This window comes from Diadema antillarum, unplaced genomic scaffold, assembly GCF_040938485.1.
Source record: "Diadema antillarum isolate AM-2024a unplaced genomic scaffold, OU_Dant_1.0 scf00000162, whole genome shotgun sequence".
Classification (NCBI taxonomy): domain Eukaryota; kingdom Metazoa; phylum Echinodermata; class Echinoidea; order Diadematoida; family Diadematidae; genus Diadema; species Diadema antillarum.
In genome coordinates this window covers 1,809,179-1,837,058 of record NW_027271051.1, presented here as the reverse complement: position 1 = coordinate 1,837,058, position 27,880 = coordinate 1,809,179, and the positions used below count along the sequence as shown (strand labels likewise).

Here is a 27,880-nt window from a genome sequence, read left to right as displayed (position 1 = left end):
GATGATACTCTGAGGATTGAATCCATGCCCAGAGTTTCATGAATAAAAGAAACACAACAGTTAGAAACCCTGATCACAGGAAAATGTGTGAGCGAAAGAAATCTGAAGAATATATTGGGATTTTTTTTTTCTTTTCAATTTGCTTCCAACTAATAGCTGAAGTGCTCACGTTTAAATTGGCTTCTGTGCAAAAGGAGAGCTTGTAAGAACAGAACTACACCCTTAAAATCTAGCACCAACAGCACTTTACAAGGTGTGATCACTGTCTTGTTACCGTAATGTTACCACTACCTTCAACTTCAAATACAATCATACGCAGATCAAAACTACACATTGATGTTCTCTTTATGCTAAACTCTCTGTATATAAAAGAAAATGTACAATTTTCAAGGTCAGTATTGCAGCAATTTCAACCCCATGTATGCAAGTCACATACGACTACGCTACATCTGATAAGCAAGAAGTCCTGAATTTAGATAAAGGAATGAGCATAAATGGGCTGGCCTAGAATATTTATCCTGTGTCGCTACATCTGTAATAAAATAAGTATTGTCAGAAGCAAGCAAGTGCTGCTGAGAGCAAGGCGTATTAGATGCATGAGAGGCAGTGCAAAGGTTATGGCTTACAATAACAGTACGAAATGACTTGTATCAAATCTACAATAAATATACAGCTGTGCAAAAGTTAGCTTTTATAATTAAGATGTCATAAATGTGGACAATAACAAAACTGCAGTTATATTTTAGACTCAGAATCACTGTTCTGATATTACAAAATGCAGTCATGAAAATCACCATCATAAATTTTAAAGCTCTTGATCATAATTTGGGAATGATAACAAACGTTCATGCAGTTTAACACACACCACACCAACATCTTTGCTACAATGCAGGGGTAAATTGTGCAAACTATGGGTACATTCGAGCGCTCTCCTAAAGCGTACCGTACGATCTTATTCTTGCACTCAAACGCTCCAATAGTGTACCATACCATACCATACCCAGCCAAAAATGGATCACTTCCCAATGTGCTCCAAAAGTGTTCTGTACCATACCAGAAGTTGGCATGGGAAGAAGGTGCATAATTTGCACTACATCAAATACAAAAAGTTGATTCCTCTTTGTTGGAGATGCTTGTATTGATATAGCATCCCAGCACACCAGGTTCATGACTCTGTTGCTATAAAACATATAACCCGTCTGACTCAAGTCCAAAATAACTCAGGAGGTACACTTTCTCCATGCGGAGCGCTCAAAACGCTCACAATCTGGAATGGTATGGTACGGTACGGTATGGTACAGTATGGTATGGTCTGCTTCGCTTATGAGTGCTCGAACGCAGCCTATGGTCCATCAGACTGGATCAGAGATTTATGTATTTATTGCCAGAGTCACACTATTATGTTGACTGTTGGGGGAATCTTCTTGGGACCATTTCTGTGCTGACAAGTGAGCCACAATTATCACTTTGACACATTTGAAAAAGCAAGCCATGTGAGTTGAGCCCTGTCAACTGCTCAGTAATAGTGGGCATACGGCAGTCAATAACATATGGGCAACAATAGCCATTAAGACTAGGTTTGACATAATAGTGTGACTGACCAAGACTGTTCGAAGTTACCACACTTTAACAAGGACATCAACACTACAAGAGTGATGAGGTGCATTAAGCACTTTTCTCCACATTACAGCAACTTCACATAATGCATCAATGGCAGACTGCTTGTATTTTATCATTTTCTTCTCTGTTTAATTCACGCTGACATGGTCACTACAACCCAACACCGTACAGTCATCTTAAGAGACCCATGCAACTGCCAGCAGAGAAAAAAAATGTTGCTCCGGTATACCTTCTCCCGCTTTGCGTATCCTCTCGAATGACGGTCTCCGCCTGACGACGTTCGACCTCCCGCCGTCATCCCCGTCCTCGCTCTTGCCCTCTGTACTGCTAACGCTGGAGCTCCGCGATGCCGACCGGTGGAGTGCGTTCTCTGACGAGGCGGGCGACACCGATATCCTCCGCGGGGAGTTTGCCGGCGAAATCTGCGTTGCTTGTCGTAGACCTACCACAATGGAATTCAGAGTCAAAGGATATGGAATATTAACTTTTGAACATTCAATTTTGCAATAATAGCCCTTAGTAGAAGAGAAAGAAATTGGTAGCCTTGACCTAAGTTAATCAAACACTAGTTTAACTTGACTATTAAATGCAATGTTTGTTCTCTAACCATCTGTAAGGGTATATGTACCAGTTGTCGTATTCATATTTATTCCTCGGAAGACTTGCTTCCATCCTGAATCTGCGGAGTAATATCTCCTTTTCATCTGAACACATCATCAAAGAATTCAAAACAGCAATTCCTTCACACAAATCATGATACACATTTACATTTGTCTCACTACAAAGTATGTGACTGATGGTGTGACGGCCATGTGAAAGAAACAAAATTTACAATACACGACAAAGAAAGCTAATACATTCACCACTCAACTATCGTGGTTTACATCTATGCTGATCTGTTGCTTTGATTCTACAAGTGTACCTATTACATTAACCCATTTAAGAGTAGTCCCGGGTAAAATCAGGCAGGCATATATGGGAAATGTGTGTTATTGCAAAATCGACTCATCCTCAACGTGTTGAATACCAACCTCTCTGCAGAGTTAGTTAGGATGGCTATGCATGAACATTACCCCTAAATTTCTTTATTCCCTCCCCCAATGTATTAATCATTGCAACATCATAATATGCCAAAGCGATGTTTACATTAGTCTTACAAGATAAGTGTGAATGAACTTACATCCCACTGAGAATCCCAGAAAGCCTATCAATGCACAACAGAACTTTGACCTTTACCGACTTCCTTTAATTTCCTCTTTCAAGAATGGAATATCTTGGCATCCTTTAAATGCCACTTTTATCACCACTTCCTTCCGTATTGTGGTATCATGACAATACACACACACACACACACACACACACACACACACACACACAACTGGTACACAATGCCAAGATTTTCCCCCAATCAAGTTGTTGTATTGTTCTACCCTTCACTTGCTCATGCTCGCAACATTTGGAACAAAGCAATGGGAGATTTATTGCGGCAATTCTTAATAAAAGTGGTCCAAGCAAATCAATATGAGAAGTCTGAGAGTTTAATTGTTTATTCTGGTATTTGGAAAACAGCTAGAAAAATTAAAAATGTTATGCCTCAAGTCCTTCCTATCAAAATGTTGTGCTCAGGACCTGAATAATGAAATTAAACACATATTTCTGTCCACAGTTTACCTTTAAAATGAATCTTGGCCATTTCTAAATTCTACCCACATTTGTAAATAAATATACTCAGTTACATAAACACATAGACAGAGACAGAAAGAGAGAGAGAGAGACACACACACAACACACAAATAATGTCACTCATTCCATGTTCAGCTCACTTCTTTCAAGCACTACTAGCTACAAAGGCATTGTAAGTACACTGCTGTAAGTTAGACTCTTATTTCAGAATGGAACAATTACCCGACACCTGCCCAGTATTGACAAGCTTGGCACCTTAAGCCCATCCTTACAGGGACTGCATGTACCATGCAGTAATCATTAGAGGAACCTCCACATCTGGGAAACAATGAGTTCAACCATCTTAATACCCCCATGGTGACCACAGGTGGCAAGAGTGTGAGGTTGATTAGGACTACCACACTGCGGTACACTGACCCACTAACTGAGACTATGGCTTGTTCTTGCTCCAGAACTCACAGTGAGCTACTGTACGAGCTGAAATTTTCGCATACAGATATTTTCGCGAATTGCTACTTGCAGGACATTTTCGCGTGTTGTTAATTTCACAGTTGTGAGGGTCTAACTGAACTTAGCTATTCGCGCCTTGTTATTTTCGCATGTTGTTATTTTTGCGGTTCAAAGGCGGTTCGCGATATTCGCGAAAATAAACCACCATGAAAATTTCAGCTTGTACAGTATTCATATCAGACACTTTTACAGAGACAGGTAAACATATACTCATGTCTTACAGGGCTTGGCTGCAGCTTTTAATGGTTTGAGACAACATTGCATGTTTTTGTCTACCACTCTGTTTCAACGGAAAGTTAGATCACAAGGACTCAAATCTGTAACCTTTTATTTGCAGGGCAGTGGTATCTACCACACTAAACTTGAAGCAGGAAATGATCATATCACAATTTTTAAAAGAAAAAAAAATCAGAAAACAAAAATTCCTAGAACATGGATAATACGATATGGAAAATAGCATTTTGACAATTTTTACAATCTATTAATAAAAATAAAAAGAAAATAGAAAACTGATAATGCTGTCTCAGAACCCCATCCCCAACATGGGGGGACTGACACGCCCACTCACTTTCCTCCTGCATCCTAGCAAGGATCTGTACATCGGTGACATCCTCCAGCTTGGCCAGACCCATCCTTTCCTCGTTGCTCTGCCGCCTCTCTCTCCTCGGGATCGGAGCTGGAGGGGGAGACTGGCTACGGGGAGATGTTTCTAATTTTTCTGAGGGGGATGGGGAGGGGTAGAGGGAGAATGATAAGCAAAGAGTTGTCAAAATCACCGTCATTCCTCCGCCCGTATCACTGTTTTTCTGACGAAGTTACAAGAAAGCCCAAGAGCGAGAATGGACTGTTCACTTCACTTTCTGAAAACAGAATGATAAATTACTGGTAAGGCATATCATGTTTTACAACACAGCTAAATGATATCAAGGCAGTGTTGGCATGGCAACCAGGCACATTAGAATCACACATTATCTTGTGTATAGGGATTCTAAACCATTATTCATCCTGCCTAAGACAACATACAAGATGAAACGAATTTTTTTTTTCCTTTTCCCTTCTAGGGTTTTGACTTTGGTATGCATTTAACTCTTGGTTGAGACATGGCATACTTTGAAAATCATGGCCCTGTTCCATAAACACACAATTTCAATTTGTTAGTAGTTATAATCATACCAGGGACCATCACTAGTACCACAATGCTTACAAGCAATTGGTTGTTGCCCTGCTATTGTTATAGAAACAGAGATTATCCAAAGAAGCTGCATTAGTTCTAGGAGTGCTCCCGACACAGGGCATTGGGCATATGTAATTTGATACAACCCCACCTAATGGGCACATGTCACAGGTGAAAAGTGACAAATATGTACATCAGTGATCATAAATTATTTTACCTATTCCTCTGAGTGGATCTGCACTTGAATTGTTGGGAATCTGAGGCTGTTGTAGAGTCAGCACGTTGGGACCCATGCTATTTCTGTTGGCTATAAGGAGGCAAAGAGGAAAAAAATATCAATCAAAATATGCATATAATATGTGCATTAACTACATGAAAAGAGACAATTTCTGGTCAATCAATCTGCATTTCCACAGAACTCAGATAGCACTAATTGATTTTGCATAATCATCCGGAATGCATTTTGTACTCATACTTCTGGTATTTAAGTGAAGGGCAACATTAAGTATGTAAACAGTATCTATGAGGTACAGGAAGGCTCACTCATTATGGAAACCCCACATATATCGCTCAGATAAAGCATATAAAAAGGAAAGAGAAAAGATATGTGTGACACAGAAAGAAAGAGAGAGAGAGAGAGAGAAGAAAAAATTCAGAAAGAACAGAGCAGATATAGAAGATAGTCTATGTAAACTTTCATCAATCTGTTGGCAATATACAGTAAATGTAGAACTGATCTGCCTCCACAATCATTTCTAGTACTGTCCATACACAGGTTGTACACCACAATCTCAACAGGAATGACTATCCCACTGGCAATCAGGTGCAACAATTGTGAAGTGCATATTGCAGCTAATCTCATTAACAGCAACACAAACAATTATTGAAAGTACTTTCCATGACTCTGGAAAGAGATTCACAGTCATGATAGTGTCCTTCTGTACTACCTATCTTCTTTTACCATGTACTAAGTTCTATCTTTCTGCACTTATCACTGCTCTCACTTTCTACATGGTAAACAGCCAAAGCATCATGTCTGCACTGCTCATCATGATTATCACAGAGCAGAAAAACATTAAAGGGCAATTCCACAATCAAGTTACACAAAAATGATTCAAGATTTCTGACTAAAGTTCTTTAGAATTTAGAAGCATTTGATGTCATAACTTCTGTTAGAACTTGACTACTCGAAGTGGTAGATATCCAGCTAAGCCCATACTTCACTCAATATTCATCAAGTGTCTGAGTCCCAATAGTAAATTGTGTCATTCTTTTTTGACAGTTAGCCCTTTCCTGAACTGTAAAAAGAAAGCTACATCCATACGTATTGCAGCAAGAGAGTGGCAAACACTAGCTGCTGACAACCGGCAGGAAACACTGATAGTCTGGCCGGCTTTGGCTGCCATGATAACCATGAAATGAAAACATGGTGTGGCCAGTCACAGACTTGTTTGTGACTGGGAGCAGTTGAGAAACTTGCAACGTGTGGCACGCTTGGGAAAGCGAAACCATGGTTGTACTTTATGAAAGTGAAGGACTTCTAGGGGCGTGCGCTCCTCAAAAATGGCGGGATGCTCGTAGAAAAATACACATAAAAATGATCGAAACATGAACTTCTTGGCACTAAATCAAAGATAATAATGTGTGCTGAAAATGAAAAACAAGATGCACATCATTTGAAAATATTCATGAGAAATTGTTCTGTTGTCACTTTTATTCAAGGGCAGGTTTTTTTGTTTTGTTTTGTTTTGCTGTTTTTAAAGCAAAAAAAAATATCTATGAATACTCTCAATCATACCTGCATTTCTACCACAATGATACTGAGGCCTACAAACATATTTGAATATAATGTTTTATTAGTGTTTTACTCAATACAAGGTAATAAGCCAAGACATCAAATCTCGGTGAATGCTCAGAATATCCCACACTACTCTCCCCTCTTTTCTCAACAACTATTCCAATCCCTGACGACTGGTGAAGAGCTTGAGTCCAGGTTTGCACAGCCAACAATGACGCCTTTGTGTGTTGAGTGCCTCATATCGTCAGATTAAGCACTTGGGCAAACAGCGTCAATTCAAAACATGGCATAGTCTACGCAAGATTTAATATTCTCCTCATAGAGAAGATATGAATGTCCATGCCTCAAACTCTCAAGCATGAAATAACTGAATACCGTCTTGACCTCCACTTCATCCCCATTCGTCTCATTGAAAATTCACCTCACTGGTGAGCAATCCATGCCCACAACATGGCATAGGCAAAGAAAAAACCAACGAGAGAAATGTTGTCAAAGATCTCAAAATAGCATGACTCTGACGAGCAGACAGCCATAAAGCGGGATGACCTTTCCCTGTGCAAGGCTATTGTTTTCTTTTACAACGTAGCACAGACTGAATTTGTTTTATATGTAGGAGGATATGGTATTTGGACAATTTGTAAAGCACTGCAGCAACAAGAAATTTAAGAAAAATCAGTATTATTAAATACATAATGGGTTACAGAAATGCTTTGTTCTGCAGAAGGACTATACATTCTTTCCAGCACTAGTTTCAAAAATAGTGGACATTATAGATATTTTGCAAAACTGCAAATTCCTATAAATTTAAGGCAGTTGAAGACAGAAATTTCACTGTTTCTAAAACTTGTTCATTCAGAGAAAAGACAGTTTGACTGCTATTGTGCAAATTTTCATGCATCAATCTATGGTCTGGTGTCATGCCGAGTCCTTGATATTACAGTCCTGCATGTACATATTCATGTTGGACATCAGGAAGGGCAAGCAAACACCTAGTTGCAAACTAGCGCGTGTCAGATTCCAGTCGCTCAAGTAGAAACCAACACAAAATTTGAAGAAGCTCATACCTCATTTTAAAACAAGAGCTGCCTTGAGATGTGATCAGTCTTAATGTCGCGCACCCCCCCCCCCCCCAAAAAAAAAAGACAACAAAAGTACTCCTCTGGCAGTGAATTCCAGGAAAAGTTGGCGCAAAAATGGCAAACTTCAGAAGTTTCCTGTGTGTTACACCTACCTCTTGACACCTCGTCTAGCTTTGCCAGAAGACTCTTCTTGGCCGACTCCTGGTCCCTGGTGGGATGCTCGAAATCCTGCCGGACCCAGTCGTACGGACTGACCGACTTCTGCTCAGGAGTGGCCACTTTGATGGGTGATGTATATAACCTGGACATGGTAAAGAAAAAAAAAAAGATTGAACAATGACCTTTTTGTGTTGTTTTACTAAGAGGCAGAGATTAACCCTTTGAGGATGAGTCCCGAGTACACTCGGGCAAGCTTCTATGGGAAATACATGTTGTAGCAAAATCAAACCGTCCTCAATGGGTTAACACTTAGGAGCAGGTTATACTCTCAAATAAAACATCAGATAATTATGTGGCTCCCAATAAATGTCTCTGGTTTTTGTGATAAAAATAAAGATGAAAACAGGTATCCCAATGATCTTCACTATTTCTGCAATGAAGAAATTGGAAATTAAATAGAGGCATAGTGGTAATTAAGGAATGTATTAAGTTATCACTCTCCTGTGAAAAAAAAAAGAAAGAAGGAAAAACAACAATTCAAAACTTTGGTCCATCATCACTAATACTTTAATCACTATCCAAGATTCTCCAACATTAGCCATTATTCCAGGGAAAGTAATTTTTCACTCTGTACTAGCCACTGATATACAGAAGATACTTTGTATACACTTTATACATTGTTATAAAATACAAAACATATTATACTACAATCTTTTTTCCTTTTAAATTGTCTTTTTTTTGGGGGGGGTCTTTTTTTTAACATAATGTCAGCATTACAGAAACTGTTGGGATATCACTAATTTCTCTCCACTGACTGTGCTGATTGCACAATTTGCCCAACCTGAAACTGGGTCATTGCCTACACTATACCACACCAAGAAGACTGAACGGGTACAAGTACATGTACAATGTATAAATCCCTTCTACACATGTGAAGCGCAACCTCTAACTGACGGCATGCCCCATACATGTGTTATGAATCAGCTTCACCTTATGGTTCCCTGGCAAGATTTTGTTGTCGTCTTTTTATTCTTTTCTTCCCCCACTAACATATGGCACTGTATATAGTACTACACCCATTCTGCCTCTCCTTGTATACAGATACCTAAATCACATCTACCCCATCCCCCTCCCCTCCCCCCCCCCCCCATGTGCCAGCATGCTCAAGCATATTAAACACAGCTCTGTACAGAAAACTAGTTCCCCTCCCCCACCCCCACCTCCATCCCCAGACACACCCACATGCACACATGTATGAAAAAGTCATGGGAGATAAACAACGCTCAGAGTGGGCCATAGACATAACACGTAGTAAGTAATCGTGACACTACATCATACATCCATTCCAGGAAAGCATGTGCAAGGCTTATTGTACACGTGCAACAGCCGGGTCGCATGTTTAACCACATTTGCTATTCGAACGCCACAACTGTTGCCAGACATACTGTAGGTACACCTTCGCTTCACAGCATTCTCTCTGAAGCAGCAGGATTACCAATCATACTCTGAATACATCTCCAAGAGTATCTATTACACCCTGACTTTATGCATCCTGTATTGCATCCTTTTGCAGATCCTAGCCCCCAACTTTACACGTTGTAGATGCAGTGTGTGAATATTATCACTCAACTAGTTTCAGATTTTGTTCTGCTCTTATATTCTTTCTCTCAGCTCACAAATGTTATAGATACAGTAAACTAGCAACCAACCGACTACATGAATTTCAGAATCTTGTTCAAGGAGTGCTTAGTTTGTGAGATATTTTGTTTTGAATAGGTTATTTAATGTAAAACGAGGAATGGTCGGGTGCATTTTAATTTCGTGAATTTCGCGAGCGCCAACATTCACAAAATCTAAATGCACACGAAAGTCCTTGTCTACACTATATGTATTGAACGCCGGTGGCAATTCGCTAAAATTTCATGCCACGAAAAAGGACGTCGGCTCCATTTCGCGAAAATTTCATGCCGCGAATATATCGCGTTTTACAGTAATTTACAACACAGATGGGATGTTGTATCTCATGGTTGAAATACAACTTTGGCATATATATACAAGAACATTTTAATCCATGTTCTGTAAGTACCTGCAGGGCTTGATAGATACACCAGTCACATGAAATATGGGTATTCTGCCAGACCTTGTGATGTTCACAACTTCAAAATTATAGGAACCTTATAGGAACCGGATGTACAACATATTATATCGATGGGAAATTATCATATATGAGAGGAAGCGGTCTCATTTCATCACTGGCAGTCCGCCATTCACTCTACTTAACTCTACTGATCTCTAGACTACGAAGTGTACACCCCATCACATAATTCATCCAAGGCCTTCAACAACACAGATGTGTACTGGCAGGCGTGCATTCGAACCATGCTGCATTATTTATCGCACACACGTCTCCGAACATTAACGCCACACGCGGAATTACAAGCCAGCATTCCCACGGGCAGAACATTCCTACTGTGAACTCCGAGGCGACTACCATAAGCGTAATAATATTGCGTCGTGCTCGTAAAATCCTGCTGTTCTCCAAGGCTGGGATATTGAGTCCCTGACACCCAACAGGACTGAATGGATCAATACAATCAATTAGAAGACCAATATCAGGGGCCCCAGTGTTGAGAAGAGGTGTATTTTGTTTGGATCCCATATTTTTTCTTTTGTATCCTTCCATTATTTGGAGTGTGGGAATATCAGCATCACAAAATTAATTCACGGGTGCCTCTCTCATTTCCACAGAGGTTGTCATTTATTTCACGTTTGTACTGGGGTGCACTTTCGGATGATGAGCTTATGTAGGGAATTGCTATCGCACTATCCACTCGTTATCATCTCTCCTTCTGATGTGATGGAATTTCAAGGGCAGCAGCTCATTAAAAAATGATAAACTGTATTTCATATTCAGACCATCAAAGTATGATTAGCATGGAAACAGATGCACTTGCAGACTCTCCCAATTGATAACACAGTTAAATTCTGATTTACTGAGGATGGATGTTGACAGATATTTGGTGTATAATAGAAGCAATTGTAGTAGCAGAAGTACAGTAGTAGTTGTAGCAGTAGTTAGTAATAGTAGTAACAGTAGTAATAGTACTATATGTAGTAGTAGTAGTAGTAGTAATAGTTGACATAGTAGCAGCAGCAGCAGCAGCAGCAGCAGCAGTAGTAGTAGTAGTAGTAGTAGTAGTAGTAGTAGTAGTAGAAGTAGTAGTAGCAGTGGTGGTGGTGGTGGTGGCGGCAGTGGTAGTGGTGGTGGTGGTAGTAGTACTTGTAGTACATGTAGCAACTGCAACAGCAATAATAATGTTTTGTTTTGCTTTGCTTTGGATTTAATTCATGTAATTGTGGCCACCCAGGTAGCCCTAATAACCACAGGAACAGGTTACTAGTACCACAAAATTGATGGCTCTTTAATCATCTCTAAAGGACTAGGCAATGAGGATAAAGTACCTCACCTACATGTACGGGCACAACCTGTGCTGCCAGTGGACTTGAACCACAGACCTAAAAATTAAGATTCTGTGTTCAATATCCACTGGGCCACCACAGCTCCTTTGAATGATGACCTTAGCTACACTTCAAGAGAATGAATTCAGGTCAGACCCATAACACAAATAATAGGCACTTACAAATGTATACATAGTACATTCATCCCGAAGCAAATGTATAGATGTCACACAATATGGGAGCAACATGAATATAAGCATCCCTGGAGGCATTTCATCAAGCATTCTGTCAAATGTATTTTTTTCCTGACAAATCTGCTCTTAGCCAATAATTGGATACAAGGATTTCAGTAGCTTAAATAGTTCACGAAAATTAAATATCTTGATAAAACGGTTGATGAAATGCACCCTTGATATCATTAGCTGAATTGGGACAAGGGATAGGTAAATAATGTCTCCACTTATTACACTGTCAACAGTACACTCCCAGCAATAATGGGGTACTGCTAAAGCAAGATTTCTTCTCTTTTTAACCCCCCCCCCCCCCCCCCCCCGCAAGACTTACATTGTAAGTTGTCCTGATCTCCTTGTGAACCCAAAGCATTCAGCACAGCTACTGTATGTTATGTTTGATTTTCCCACAACCAATGGACAATGTGGGCTACCAGAGCAGGCCAAACGTATTGCGACAATACAATTGGTGACTTTGACAGAGTTGCTTTACAATGTATGATAAGTTTTGAAATGGCAGTATGAAATAGATATCAAGATCCTTCTCCACATGCCTGGGGCATATATGCATTAGCATCACATTTTGTTCTTTTTTTTTTCCTGCCATTTCACATGTGCTAGCCTGAAGATAAAATACAATGCCCTTACAAATTCAGCCCCCAAAAAGTCATCACATTTTCCCCTTGGATACACTGTCAACCCAAACACAGTCACAAGGCCAAGGCCATACACTATTGTAAGCTTCTCAGAATGACAAAACATAATGTGATCCTTCATTGAATCAGCAGCGCTCCACATACACAGTATCTGGACAAGAATGTAGCTGTACAATGTCACATTGTAGTTACACTTTTTCTGTTACATTCTAATGGTACATGTACACCCTGCTTTAAACGGCATGTCTCTCCTTGTATTAAACTGTCAAATTCCAAAGTATGTCTTTAAAAGTATTCTTAAAATACACATATTCTGACACAGATGCGAGTCATTGCATTTCTCTGCTCCAAGTGCAGTGAGATTTCCCTGTCTCGGTCAATCTCGACACAAAAGTGATGCACACAAAAGCAACTCCTAGCATTCATTCTTTGAATTCTCCAATAATCCATTCATTCTCTGTTTTATCCACACAAAATTCTGCAGAGAGAAATCACGACATTCTCTTGAGATGATGGCTTGTGACGCACACACACACATGGGAGAAAAAGAAAGGAGGCAATATTTTTCTTGTGAATCACGTGGCTGAGAATAATTCTCACTGTGGTCAGGGACTGGGACTGTTGGAGGAGGAGGAGGAGGAGAAGAAGCTGATGGATGGATGCACATCGCCATGGAAACATCTCCTCTGGAGATTATAACTACCAGTGAGGGGCCAATGGATAGGGCAGTGCACTTTGAATGTAGGTCTTACAGCCTCCCGAGTGTGAACTCTGGATAGGATATTATATAAATAGTGCATGCTCTATGATGCACTATACTGGATTAGAGAACGACAAATACTAAATTATCCCGAGTGCTGTTTTGTTTCACCGAGGCCGCAGGCCGAGGTGAATAGAACTGCACGAGGGATAATTTAGTATTTGGAGTTCTCTAGTCCAGTACTGGTGCATCAATAGAACATGCACTAATTATTATAGTAAATAGGTCCCTCAATCTACATGTATTCCCGTAGGTCTAGGCCCTAATTTAGATCTAACAAGACTCACCGTACCGCCGGCACTGCACTTGTTGCACGCAGAACCGCAACCTACCGTAGTTTACGTATGGTATAAACTGTACACAGCGTGCGACGCTGTACGTACAGACAGACAGCCGTGTATGCGTATTGCACATCACGCACAGCGCAGACTCGCTTATAAAACTCCTACATTCTGCGTCCATGATCCTCTACGCGCGCATGACGTTGAAATTTATGCATGGCCTTGTCTTTAATACACTACGTAAATCGGCCGCCCTCCCTAGGCCTTGCGCGAATCTCTTCGTACATAAAGCGTAGGCATTATGCATAAGCGTAAGCGTAAGCGTTATAGTGGCACGGTCGTGCCACTATACCGGAATTTTTGCACGATCACGTGATACAATCCAACCAATCACAACGCCAATTTCACTCTACCTATTTACTATAATAATGTATACATGGAACAAATTTAGCTGAGTGTAACCATTGGCAGATGATTAATTCAGAGATACAATAGACAAGAGTGAGATTTAGTCTGCAGCTCCAGACTTTTATTTGATGTTATGCTATTTACATTGGGCTTTGGTTTGAAACTGTCAGTGATCACTACCTACAGTGTATGTTTTTTTTCTTTGTTTGTTTGTTTTTTTGCCCCAGAAAACCAGATTTTTTTTTTTTAGCCTCAAACTACCATGTACTCTGTACAGCTACATAACATCCAGCTGTACTTCATCAAGCGATGCTGATGACAGAATGCTTTTAGCGCAATGGCAATACACACACACATACACATGCATACTCACTACAATTTATCACAAGTGATTCTATTTTTGGAAGTCCAAGCAAATTGCTGGACATCGCCATCTTGTGCAGTAGATGGCCCGCATTCCCACTCTACTGATGCTGATGGGCTACTGTTTATTTCATCCTGTCAAAAGATACAGATTGGCTGCTAACATGGGATAACGAAAGACTTCCATGCCCAGCCCACATATTCTTTAAAGGCACATGGTCCCAGTGGTTTAGTCAAATGCGTACGCGGGCGCACGGCACAAGTTTCCTATGGAGACCTATGCTATCGACTCCTCTTTAGCGCTTACGCAGTGACCCATTTCCCCTAGTCCGAAGAAGTCCGATCCACTGTAGTCAGTGGTCCGATCACAGTTCGGCTCATGATTCGGCTGAGGGGGATGACAGCTTTAGCAAACTTCTTTTGTGACGCCATACTAAGAAGCTTGCACATATGCACGCACCCTGGCATTACTACAGACTGCGTGATGCGCAGAGAAGACAACGAAGGCAACGTTACCTAGCAACACCTACGCACTTTACTCTTGATGACAGCTCAACTTCGGCAATCTTCGTATCAATGCTAACGGTGATCGGCACTATCATTCAACAGCGCCCTCTAAACTACTGGGACTATGCTCCTTTAAGCAATCACCTGGTCAGCCCACAGATATATACGCAGATTATCATAGCACTAGGACATTTTATGTATGCATCAGTAGTAGTAACCTACATTTGTAACATCTGCAGACAAGGTGACTTTTTAGATGAACCAAAGATGTCCTAACATTAAAGTCAAAATCAGCTGAATCTCACTCAGAGCCTTCATAAACTTGCAAGCTTAAAGGGAGAAGCAATTATACACCAATCAATGCCAAGTTTCACATGCAATCAGAATTAGCTCCCTAAATTGGATGGTGCTTAACGTTGCCAGTCATTCATATGCCATAATGTACTGTTGTATTTTCAGACACCATGCCTTACATGTCAGCCTGTGCCAAAAATCTTTGTAGCAATGCACAACATCAAGTTATTTTTACTTCCATTAAAACAAAAGCCACAAACTGGAACATAGATAAGAATTATATTGTGATGAGGTATTCAAAATATATAATTATGTTGAGTCTGCTACAGAAATGCACAGAAATGGTGTCTTGGTAAATTATCTTTATAATGAATTATACATTTTTATAATCACAGAAAGTGGGTATGCCAAATACCCAAATAGCTCTCAAGCTTTAAAGGGTGTGTACAGTTCTGGTCAAGGTGAGGATTTAGCTTTTAACATTTTGTGAGATATTCAGAAACCACTCTATGAGATGTCAAAGAGCATGCAATTCTAAAGGGTATCAAAAGTTTATTTGATGAAAATCGGTTTTGAAATGGCTGATATATCCAAAAACAAGGTGAAACAAAGAGATCCTAATAAAGTTGTGGCATGTCGCCTTTTATTATTATCAATTTTTTGGATATTTCAGCCATTTCAAAGCCAATTTTCATCAAATAAACGTTGAATCCTTCTTACAATTTCATGCTTTTTCATATTTCATAAGAGGTTTCTCATTATCTCACTTAGAAATACCCCAACCAGTACTGTACAGTCCCTTTAACATTTTCATTTCAACACAATTTTTTTTTTTCAATTTCTTATTTTTCTATTTTTTTTTTTTTTTTTTTTTTTTAAGACCATGTGATAGTCACATTACAGGATGCTAAAAATCCACTGGCCTGCTTGCCTGGGGCCAGTAAAACTCAAGCTGAAGGAAAAATGAAATGGATGACCATTGCCTGTAAAAAGTACATGTATGGGCTCTTGGCCAAATGGGCAAGGAGGCAAGTCACAGAAATACATTGTACAGCTGTATCTCATGTACACAATATGTAATACCCTGTATTTACTAAAAATATTACAAGTATTTTCTTGGTATCCATCTGTGTTGTATAATACTTCTGCACATCTCATTGTAATGCCAAAGGAAGCTACCCTTCCAAATCACATACATCACTGACTATGAGCGTGTTTCTACTGAGCGACGAAAATTCGAGGTGATGCCAGCCGATGTGTGGTGATACCGGCCGATGCGTGGTGACACCTCGAATTTTTCCTCAGTAGAAACAGATCGGGTAGTGGCCGATGCCGGCTGATGCGAGGTGCTCCGTCGTCCATCTATTGAGGTGGTCGATGCGTGGTGACGCGAAGGACGATTCTCAGTAGAAACACACCGGGTAGCGAAATTCGTGGTGTATCGGACGTCTAGAATTTTTCCCCGCGCTTTTCAATCGGTTCATCGCACACACTCCTTCGACACATGTGTACAAAATACGTGTGTACACACGTACACAGCGACCGTGTTCGCATCATGCTTTGTTTGTACCAACTCGCTTGTATTTATGTGTTATAGGCCCTATACGTTACGTTACATGTGAATTGTGGCATTCATCGTCTATTGTTCGCGTGATTAACAGCCTAACTTATTGCATTATTAAGCCCTCATCACTTACTTGATTTTACACCGCGTTATTTCATTTTATATTATCTCGAATCGCGAGAGTACCACATTAGTATGTCGTAGCCTTGAGAAAATCTCAACTGGACCCTCGATCTCCAAAGATTTCTCATTAGTCAGTGGCAGGATACCAGTATGTTAGTTCGGGGTATATTGGATGGGGAGACGAAGAGAAATGGCTAATCAAAAAATAGCCGACGCAGTTGTAGCAAAGCAGGCAGGGTTCGGATCGCGCGCGTGACCAAAATCTGTGACTTAAAAATACCTGACTTCCGGAATCGCCGCATTTGCACGTCACCTTTGCATCACCTCGTATTTTATCGCTCAGTAGAAATAGCTCGAGTGGTCGTAAAATACGAGGTGCTGCGTTGGACAAAATTCGTGGCGATGTCAGGGATGTGAGGTGCTCTCAGTAGAAACACGCTCTATGATAATCTGACTTGAACTCTGACACTATTGTATGTTTTTGCCTTACACAATGGGCTACAATTGTACTCCCACGAGTGGTGAGGTTTGTACATACAGAATTAAATGTGAACAGGATGATGCCCTGTATCATACTCGCAAATGTGTACATTTATGTAGAATATACTGTATACACTATTAAATGGATAAAATGATTCATTAATCAATGTCTTCTATGGTACATCACTTTGAGCAAGTGAGCATTTGTCATAAGATCATGTTCAATCAAATTATGCAGACACATACATGTAGCATGTGTATACAGTATCAAACAAAAACAACAAATCATATAATGAACAGAACTTCTTTACACTTTCATAACACCAGTTCAATATACACGTAATTTCTTTAACAATAGCCAAGCCCTTTTAATTTCCATTTACAAGAGCACGGTTAGGATAGGCCTACATGCATCCATACATACAAATACTTATGTAGTCTGCTGTCAAAGAGTTGAAATGTTCTCAAAACCCATTTATTGGGATTTGTAACTTCCTACTGTATGATAATCTTTGTAACTTTCTACTGTATGATAATCTGATTACTATTAAAGATGCTCTGTTCCATTCTTTACATTACATAACAGTTTTTGGTTGAGCAATACATGTTTTGTTTGAACTTTGCACCTGCCTTTTTGAAATGTACTGTCACTTGTTTTCTTCATCCATGTACAGAATACTCAGATATATGCTACAATTTTACATACAAATCGTACATGTACGTGTACAGTGTACATAGTACACATTTATATTTTCAAAAAAGACCTACAAATTTCAATTACTAACGCTACACTGTTAATGAATAATCTGTATTATAATAGGTGCTCAGTAACATTCTATTCATACCCTGTGCATAGAGGCCAGTACACACACGTAGGATACAGTTGTACGTACATGTATGTCCACAGATGCAAGGATGTCTACTGCCATTTGTGTGGTTCCCCTCATTCACATTTTCTGCTGCAGAAATGAGTCCTTACAGAGTAATTATAAACAGCTGCCCAGCAGATGTGAGACACTCACTCTGGCTACTTCTACAGGATCGAAAAAGGGATCGGGGTTTCCACACATTCCCAAATCCTGTGAGCTTTTATCACAAGGACTATTACAAGAGATCACCATGATAACAAAACAAGAGAAAAGTATCTTTATACAAAGCATTCTTCAAAAAACATGTGACTTAGACAACAAATGCAAGGGGCAAGCACAATTATGGCATCAATTTGTATAATTGGATTATTTCATATTTCTCAGAATATCAATCCATATTTTGAATCACACTGTAAAACAACACCATCTATTTTTTATAACACTTCAAAGACAAGCATCTGAATTGTTGTTGTCTTTCATTCCATAGAGCTTAAAAGAAAAGTAACACTTAACAATATCTTTTTGTGTCTTTAATTCTCAGATGATTACTCTACATGCATGTACAATGTAGACCTGTCCTGTTTACTGTAGGACCTACATACGGTGTTGCCAATCACGAGTGATTAAATTTGCGCTTGTAGAGCCCAGTACTGAATGGAGAAATTAAGTGTGCATGTCACATTTACATCGCAATCAGATTTAATATTTTTTGCATGTTTTTGCAAATGGCATCCAACTCGCAAAATTTGTCACTTGAAATAAAAACCTCACAAAATATTCAGCATATATACAGTACCACACACAGCCTTGAACAAAGTATACTCTGGACACTACAAGAGTTCTTTCCCTTTTCATTATGTGAGTCTTTAATACAATTTCAAACATATTAACAAAAAAAAAACTGCCATTAGGCAAAATGTCTGAACAAATGCACAAATTGCGATCAACATACTATCAGGCAATGTAGGTCAGAGAGCGAAGAAACACACCCAAACTAAGCTGCCTGCTGGGTGCATTTTGTATTTCTACTGCTTGATGCTTCCCATGCGATGAAATCTTCACATTCTTTGCGGACATGTGCCGGGGAATGCCCCAATGTGATTCTCCCAACTCTGTGTCCAAATATGGAAGGCAGCCCTCCCCCAGGAGTTCTGGGCGAGCTGGGCCATTTTAAAACGTAAACACGCTCTGTCTGGGGCTCTGCATGATGTAGGCTCCACGCCTCCACCATCTATCAAGTGAGTCAAGTTCAGATGTTGTCTTGGGATTTGGGGTATGAGATGATCAGGCGTCGTGAAAAACAAGGTTTGGTCTGACAGAGTTATTCCAAGCTACAGGCATATCATGTATAGAGACTTAAAACCTACATCAAAACTTTGCTAATGAAAACTTATCACTAGAGAGATTGCCTTACATGTTGCTAAAGAAGTATGTTGTAATGACAACATGCATGTCAAATTCTGAGTTATGAAAGCCAAAACATGACAAAACAGTTACTTTCCACTCTTGCCAATCATTTTCAGTATTTTCATAATAAATAACTGATTTCTGACAGCCGTTTTGAAAACAACCCCACCTTGCATTTATAAACATGAAATTTGCACACAACATTGCATGCAATTTAAACCATTTTCACTGTTTGTGTCCGTGGCACCACAGTGCTATCATGGCTCTCCACATTGTACATTTCTCCCACCCCAGGTAACCCAAGATGAATTTTGAACACAATGCAAAAGACCAGAATGTGTCATCAGTCAACACGTCGGTCTCCTCTTCTGTCATCAGGCTGCAGAACTGGGTTAGGATGGTTCAAGGCCCAGCCAGGCTGCCAAGCGGACTCGCTCTAATCTTTCCCCTTCCCTGATACATGTAACTCCTTCAGTTGTACCTCCATCCTTCCCTAACTACCCCCACCCCCCCCCCCCCCTTCCACCTTCAGGAACAGCTAAGGTACACAGGCAGTATGTATGATACATCCTACCTCCTGAGCAGAAGGCAGTCTGTCAAACAATGCAAATGATATAGGTGACTCATCCTTGCGCAAGTGACTGTCCTCAAGTACACTCACATACAGTGTACACACAAGCACAACTATCGTGTGCATGTTGTGATGTAAGCCTCACCAAATACTAATAGGTACGGTGCAGCCAAGAATTCCACTTCATAAACAAATGTCTCAATCAGTGCAGTGATTTGGTTGTGGAGTCTGCTCTCTGTGCACAACAAATTTACATTGTGGATCTGTGATGCACGGTTACTCCAATAAATTATTAAAGATGGAATTACTGTGACAGCAACTACATAATCTGGTTCTCTGTGTTTACAATGACCTTGGACAAGTTCAGTATGTCAAGGGGAAAAAAGGAATCTTTTTTTTCATTCTACAAGGCTATAGAATATCATTATGGCATATGTACACAAAAGGAAAATACCACTGACTTGTATGTGTACTCCTATCCTTTACAGTATCTCTGCACTATTAGAGTTGTATACTGGTAAATCTCAAATTCAAAACCTGTACAATGTATTTTCTTTCACAAGAAATCTGAGTGAGAAAAAAAGAATGACTTTAATAGAAAATCACTTTGATGCATGGAATTTCTGTGTAAAATTCAAGGTGTTTATATTTTCACGCAAGTCAATGTTTTCACTGCAGTATCATGCCTTTTCTGTCTTATGCTGGCAATGGTAATCAGCAAAATAAGACACAACAGTTCTGTCCATGCTGTATAAATCATTATTATACTGTGAACACTTCGTCCGAACAAGAAGTAGCCTACTGACATAGTAACAGAAGCCATTTAAAACCACCAGATGGTGTACATTATGTAGATGGTCTCACTCTAATTAGCTAGAATGGCAAATTAATTTACCATAATACATGGCACTCACAACTCCACAAATAACATAAGAGTGCAGTGGCTGATGGAATCACCAATAAAACTGTGGTAGACACGATTCAAGAAGACAATGAAATCAAAAGTACTGTGTACAGAGGGAAGACGAAAATGGCAACACATGCTACGTGTTCCAGTTGGTGCTAGATAGAAGCTTGAAGGGAATTAGGTCTAGATTTTTAGAGGAAGGAAACTAGTTGTAAATGTAAATAACCCAGGAACAGATCAGAAATGACCCTTGTGGAGACTCAAGAGGCAGAATTACAGTTACAGTAGTTGCAACATCTCTTTAATGTCACTGTCCATATTTTAGCACATTTGGTACTTAGTATTTAGTGACAGGGCATGGAAAAGTCAGTGGATGCGTTTATCAACTCACATCTGGCGTAGAATTAAGATTTCCAAACAACTTTCAGGGAGATTTGGGCAGATGATAATTACATGTATGCAAACCTGTTTTGATTATAAGGTTATAAACACCTTTCCGATATGCCAAAAAAAAAAAGGCGTGATCACAAACATATTTGAGCCAGAACTGTGCTTCTGTGAAGATGATAAACACAGAGTCATTATGAAATGCATTTATAGCTCAGACCTGCCCATGCCAACCACTGCCAACAACGACTTGTATCACTCCGCAGGTCAAACTGCACAATGGAGACTCTGAGTAGATTAAGTCTGAGTAGTGACAATGCCTTCTTCTCCACTCATGATAGAGATGATTTATAAGCGCAACAACTTGAGAAACACAATCCAAAAGGCCTTTGCAAACTATGCATTTTGATAGTGGACACTGGATCACGTTTCAAACATGAGAAAGATGATAAATGCAGCTCATGACACCTGCAGGTTAACAACCTAGGCCCATGTACAAGTTTGTATGATGAAAAATTGTATGCCTTGTTTGAAAATCACAATTCGTTCATTTATGGGCACTAAATACTCAAATGAGCTTTCATACACAGAAAAGTAATTTATTATGCAGCTTTTTCTTTAAGGACTTGACATCTATACAGATTTTCTGATTGACGGGGGAAACCTACAGTATTTGACTCCATATACTGTACCTCAATACGCTTGGTAAGAACCCCGATGTCAGACATTCCAGATAAATTCTCTCATTATTAACAGCAACTGTGAGAACAAAGTCTGCTTGAAGCCCAAAAACTATTTGTAAATTTAGAGCATTTCTTCATTCTGAAGTGAGTGATCACAACAACATGTACAAATAGCTGTACATGTGTACATGTACAGCATGTGCATTTTTACACATTCTATAGATACACAAATGATGAAAAAAAAATAATGAAACAGAAATGTACTGTAGATTACATCTTTCAAGTAATTTTTACATAGTTTCCAGCCATAGCTCACTGATAATCATCACATCCTTCTCGAACTACATGTATTCCAAACACTTTAGCCTTTCACCAGTCAATGCTCACACAATACACTTGTATTTATAAATTGTAATTAACCCAATGAATCTTTACATGACTATCCCCATTACTTTTCCCATGAACAGAAATTACAAATACTGTAAAGGTGAACATTTTTGCGGTGTTCAAATTTTCGTGCATTTCGCGCAACCAGAAACTAGCACGAAAACAAAAGCACACAAATATTTTTGCTTGCTATGATATACAATGTCCCAGTGGTTAATGTCTTGATTCCACGGAATTAAAAACACGCAAAACTCATCTTACCCGAACTAAGCGCGACAAATTGCTCATGCAAAAACTATCCACTTTTACATTCTCAGCATTTACAGTGTATCAGTATCCCCTGCAAATTGCATTAAAGAAGCAATGTAACCGGCGATGAATAAAACTCCATTGAGCACAGTTATCATGAATAATTTCTAGTTGTCTTAGTGATTGTGGCAGTAAGGCAGATCTATAGATTTTAAAACACCACAATTTACAGTATGATTTGCAGAGGTCAATACAACTGTTTGTCCATTCATATCACTGCAGCACCTTTCATTTTAATGTTCTTCTGTTATAATTGTCACTTGAGGGGAACATGTTCCACTTTCATAAACTTGTATTTTAAACTAAACATACAGTACAGTAAGTAGTCAATGCAATGATATACTGGAACTGTACAAACAGTATGTCAACATGGTGTACTGATGTACAGAACAGACGAATAAAACAAAAAGGAGTTGAAAATGAAGAATCAAAATTACAATTTTCATTTTGTAATCTCCTATTCAAAAGGCATCTATAAAGTAGCTAAATACTGATGTGTTGAGCTAGTATTCATATACAAATTGTAATTCTCCATATATTGCTTTTCAATGATGAATGATTTGTTTCACTATATGTTAAAAAAAACCACAAAATCTTACACAGAAAAGAATATCATGCAAGCTTGCCATCAGATATAGTTTTGAAGCAAATAGACTTTGAGATTTTAATGCAGTGTCAAGCATGCAGCCAGATGAAGTATTTGATACAACAGTTTCATTCATAACACAAGTACCGGTAAAGCATTTTATGTTTTTTTAAAATGTCTTTTTACACAACATTTGACTTACGTGTAGGAACTTCAGAGGGAGAAAGGTACAATGTAAATCATGTTAAACTTACACTAATGTTTACATTTTTCACATCCATGACATTTCATTGGCTTTATGGCTTCTGGCTTTATCAACATAGCATGGACACCACACACTGTCAAATTGTAACAAAGTCTGTGTTTTCAGTGTATACTGTACTACCAGTATCACACAGCATTACTCTCTGCCAAACTGCATGTCAGGATCAAATTTATGAGATGGTCTCAGATTTTATCCAACTGACCAGCAAAACCTACATGTATTCAGAGGTGAACAATTCTTGTCCAGTCACAGGGAGTGTCTATCAAATTCTATCCAGTTAACATGAGTACCCATTCACTGGTAAAAATATGTAAATACAATGTTTGTACCATACCATATTTTGGTTTAATGTCAGTGGTATGGTAGCAGTACTGTATTAGCTATGACATTGTCAGCATGGGCCCTTCACAAGAAATTCTCGATGCATGTACACAGTACAGTAATCGTACTTCAGGAACCTACATGTACACACAGTGGTACCTCAGTCCGCGTATGCCTACATATTAAAAGTGGTATCCCACGAATCACCATGTACTGAGTAGCTGGAGAGCATCTTTTACTGAATTGAATGCCACTTGACCAGTAAAGGCACTAAAATCATTATGAAATTTCCTAGTCACCACAAACACTAACAATTGGCAGAGAAGGTAATCGGCGAAGCTTAAGTTGTATGTATACTGTATAGTAATATTTTTACGCCTCCTCATCTGCCCCCACCACCTTAAGCCAAACAGGCCTGTGAGTGCATAGGGACAATTGTGTGTGTGCATGTGTACATGGATACATGTGTGTGTGTGTATGTGTTTGTGCATCTGTGCACAAATTTGTATGTGTGTGTGTGTGTGTGTGTGTGTCTGTGTGAGTCTGTGTGTGTGTGTGTTTGTGGTTGCCTGTAGGCCTATGTGCATTGTAGATATTAATAGACGGATAAGGATAATTTTTTTGTGTGTGTGTTTTATGATATTGCCAAGGACAGCGGACATTTCCTACAATAATAAATGATTCCCTGACTCAAGAACAGTCATTCATTTGAAATCATACCACTCTGTCCCTGCAGAGGTGGCAAATAGAAGTGCACACTTGTATTTAGGGCAAATGTAAACTACGCACTGTAACTTCATTTCGCATTTCCCAGAAACACATGGATACACACACACACATCTCCCCACACGCAATCCCACACACATTCACCACTCACTGATAACTATTACTTGTTACTTGTTACTTGTTGAAATAATCCCAAAACTGCAGCTCCGTTGAAGCTATACCGGGATAAATAATCCTTGCTGTGTGTCAAGAAGGGTGCAGAGGTGCCATAATCATAACCCACATATCTACAATAAAAGTGGTTGAACCCGTGAAAGTAAAAATAAGGTTGGCTCCTTACAGGACACTGGAACCAGAAGAAGACTGCATTATGATGATATGTCGGAGTGTAGCCTCTCTGAATTCTGTTGGGTTGGTGAGTTGAACAGCTGCGCCTGGCAAGCTGTTCCACAGTCTTGTTGCTCTTGGAAATAGTGAAAACTTGTAGGAGTCAATGGTTGCTGTGGGTACTGTGTACTTGAGTTGGTGGTCATGTCTTCCAATATAAGTTGCAGGTGTGATGATTTGTGGGTGTGGGATGCAAACCAGTTGATAATGAATTTTATGGAATAGGACACACTGCGCTAGAAGTCGACGGTTATGAAGGGTGTGCCAGCCTAGGGCAGAAACTAGAGCTGAGGAAGATGTTGTTCTTCTAAGTTCTATATCACCACGGTTGAGATCAGCGACATTCACACAGTAGGCCTACACATGCCATCAAACCTGTGGTGCAGGATCACTACTCAAATTCACATGCTCTGTTCGATTTGGAAGGTATCGCAATACCATTACCAATGATATTGGTCCCTAAACAAAGTAGAATTTTACATGATTGCCCACACACCAGTGGAAATAGAATATTTAAATAGACAATCTACAGTACACCTTTTATCTTTGAATCTGATTATCACAACAGCCCATGACAAACTACAAGGAGTAGACTTCTAACAGTTAGCATGAATCATAGACATACAATTGTGAAGTACAAATTACTGATAACATTTGGAATTGGAGGAGTTTCATAACACTTTTTCACTCTGACGGTTCTCTTCCTAGCCACATATGTCTCAGTTTCTGCGGGATGAACATAATTTATATTGTATCCTCAACAATATAAATTGATAATGTTGATCTTTCGGTCAACATTTGTCATGAATCTCCATCATGCACCTTTCTGTTAGGCCAAGTAAAAAAAGAAACCAGTTTCTCGTCCTCGCGCGCATCGATTTTGGCCGCCGCATCGATTTTTTTACTATTTACTATTTTCAAAATGGCGCTGAAAATACCAAGAAATTCATAATTCTCGTCCCAGCCCGCTCCCCGCCCGCATCGATTTTCAGTTGCCGCATCGACTTTTTTTATATTTACTATTTTTTCGGCCGCCGAAAAAAAAAAATCTTAGCTGCAGTACAGCTGTAGCTTCTGTAGTGCGTATGTAATACTAGTAACGCATGCATTTCACACTGCGAGCTCGGCAAGAAGGAATGACCCACAAAGCAGTTGAACTGTAGTTGGATGGGCGGGTCTGGGCTGTGATGTACAGCGCACTCGGTCCGTCGTGATGTAGACAGGACGTTGAGCACCTCCTGTACATTTCTCTCGTGCTGTTGCCCGCTTCATGTGCTGCTAGATTGATTGCGCAATGTAACCACAAACCCCGTTATTACGAGATCCGTGGGACCGGCGATATTACCTCGTTATAACCGGTACCTCGTTATAACCATACTCATTAAAAACATAGAAAAACATAAGCATGACGTCATATACCCATCCATGAAACTTAGTAAACATATCCTTTGCGTTGTTATTACACAATTATTGAGCGTTATTATTGAGAGAATAAAGGGAGATTTGTGAATTAGACGAAGAAATAGAGGCTGAATATACATGATAAGTTAATTCTTTATTGTAATTCTTGTTTGTTAAGCTTTTTCTAACTACACCAGCGCAAATATGGGGGCAAATAATTATATACTGTAGAGTAACATATACAGGCCTTGTTTACCGTATTAAACTTGCTAGGTATTTTTTACGCTGTTGGTGCCCAGCAGGAATGCGATGATTTCATGAATCATTTTGGCTGTAATCGTGTACACATGTACAGTATGATCGTTGCGCCCAAATGGATTAAAAATGCGTTCTTTATTTTCTTCCGAAAATCTCTTCGCGTCTTGTACGACCGTTCTTGAAAATATGTGACAGGATTGAATGTGGAAGGTTGTCATCCTGTTTACGCAAATAATAGATGTACCAGATCTATTCAAACTAATAAATGCGTTTGTTTCTTTTTCTGATTTAGGTTAACATGCGTCATTCAACTTTTTTTTTTTACACTACTGTCACCTGGCGAGATCACGATGATTTCAGACTAACATACGTGCGTTGTTTACCGCTATTATACTTGCGAGGTATTTTACGCTGTTGGTGCCCAGCGGGAATTCGATAATTTCATGAATCATTTGGCAGTAATTTTATACAATGTATGATCGTTGCGCTCGAAGGGATTAAAAATGCGTTCTTTATTTTCTTCCGAAAATCTCTTCGCGTTTTGTACATCCGTTCTTGAACGGTTGAATGCGTTTGTTTCTATTTCCGAGCACCTAATATATTAACATGCGTTATTCAACAATACGCTACTGTCACCCGGCGAGATGGCGATGATTTCATTCATTATTTCGGCTTTAATCATACACACTCATATCTAAATTATCATTCGTTAAATGATAATGAACACATCCAGATCCATTCAAACTAATGCATGCATTTGTTTCTTTTTCCGAGCACCGATTAAGCAGGTTAATATGCGTTATTCAACTATTTTTACTCTACTGTCACCTGGCAGGATCGCGATGATTTCACTAATTATCTCTGCTTTGATCATACTCACTCATATTTAAATTATCATTTGTTAAATAATAATGAACAAATCCAGATCTGTTCAAACTAATAAATGCGTTTGCTCCTTTTTTTGAACACCGATTAAGTATAGGTTAACATGTGTTACTCAACTATTTTAACGCTACGTCACCCGGCGGGATCGGGGCGATGATCTCATTATTTCGGCTTTAATCGTCCAAACTCATATTTGCTCAAAACCAGCGAAAGAACTGGAAGTCGGAACTAAGATTGGAAAGGATATTTATAATGATGAGTTGCACACGCATTCCAATTGTCCATTTTGGGTCAAATTTTATTGTCGCTACATGAAAAGTTTTTGAATGCGTTATCTATTTTTTTCTCGTTGCGCTGTGGTCTGACCTCATGTCACGAACGCG

The 27,880-nt window shown here is 39.4% G+C and overlaps 1 pseudogene; it reads right to left on the bottom strand.

Annotated features, from left to right (window-relative positions):
* LOC139722281 (uncharacterized) overlaps nucleotides 1–27,880 on the bottom strand; it is a 48,478-nt pseudogene that overhangs the window by 18,738 nt on the left and 1,860 nt on the right.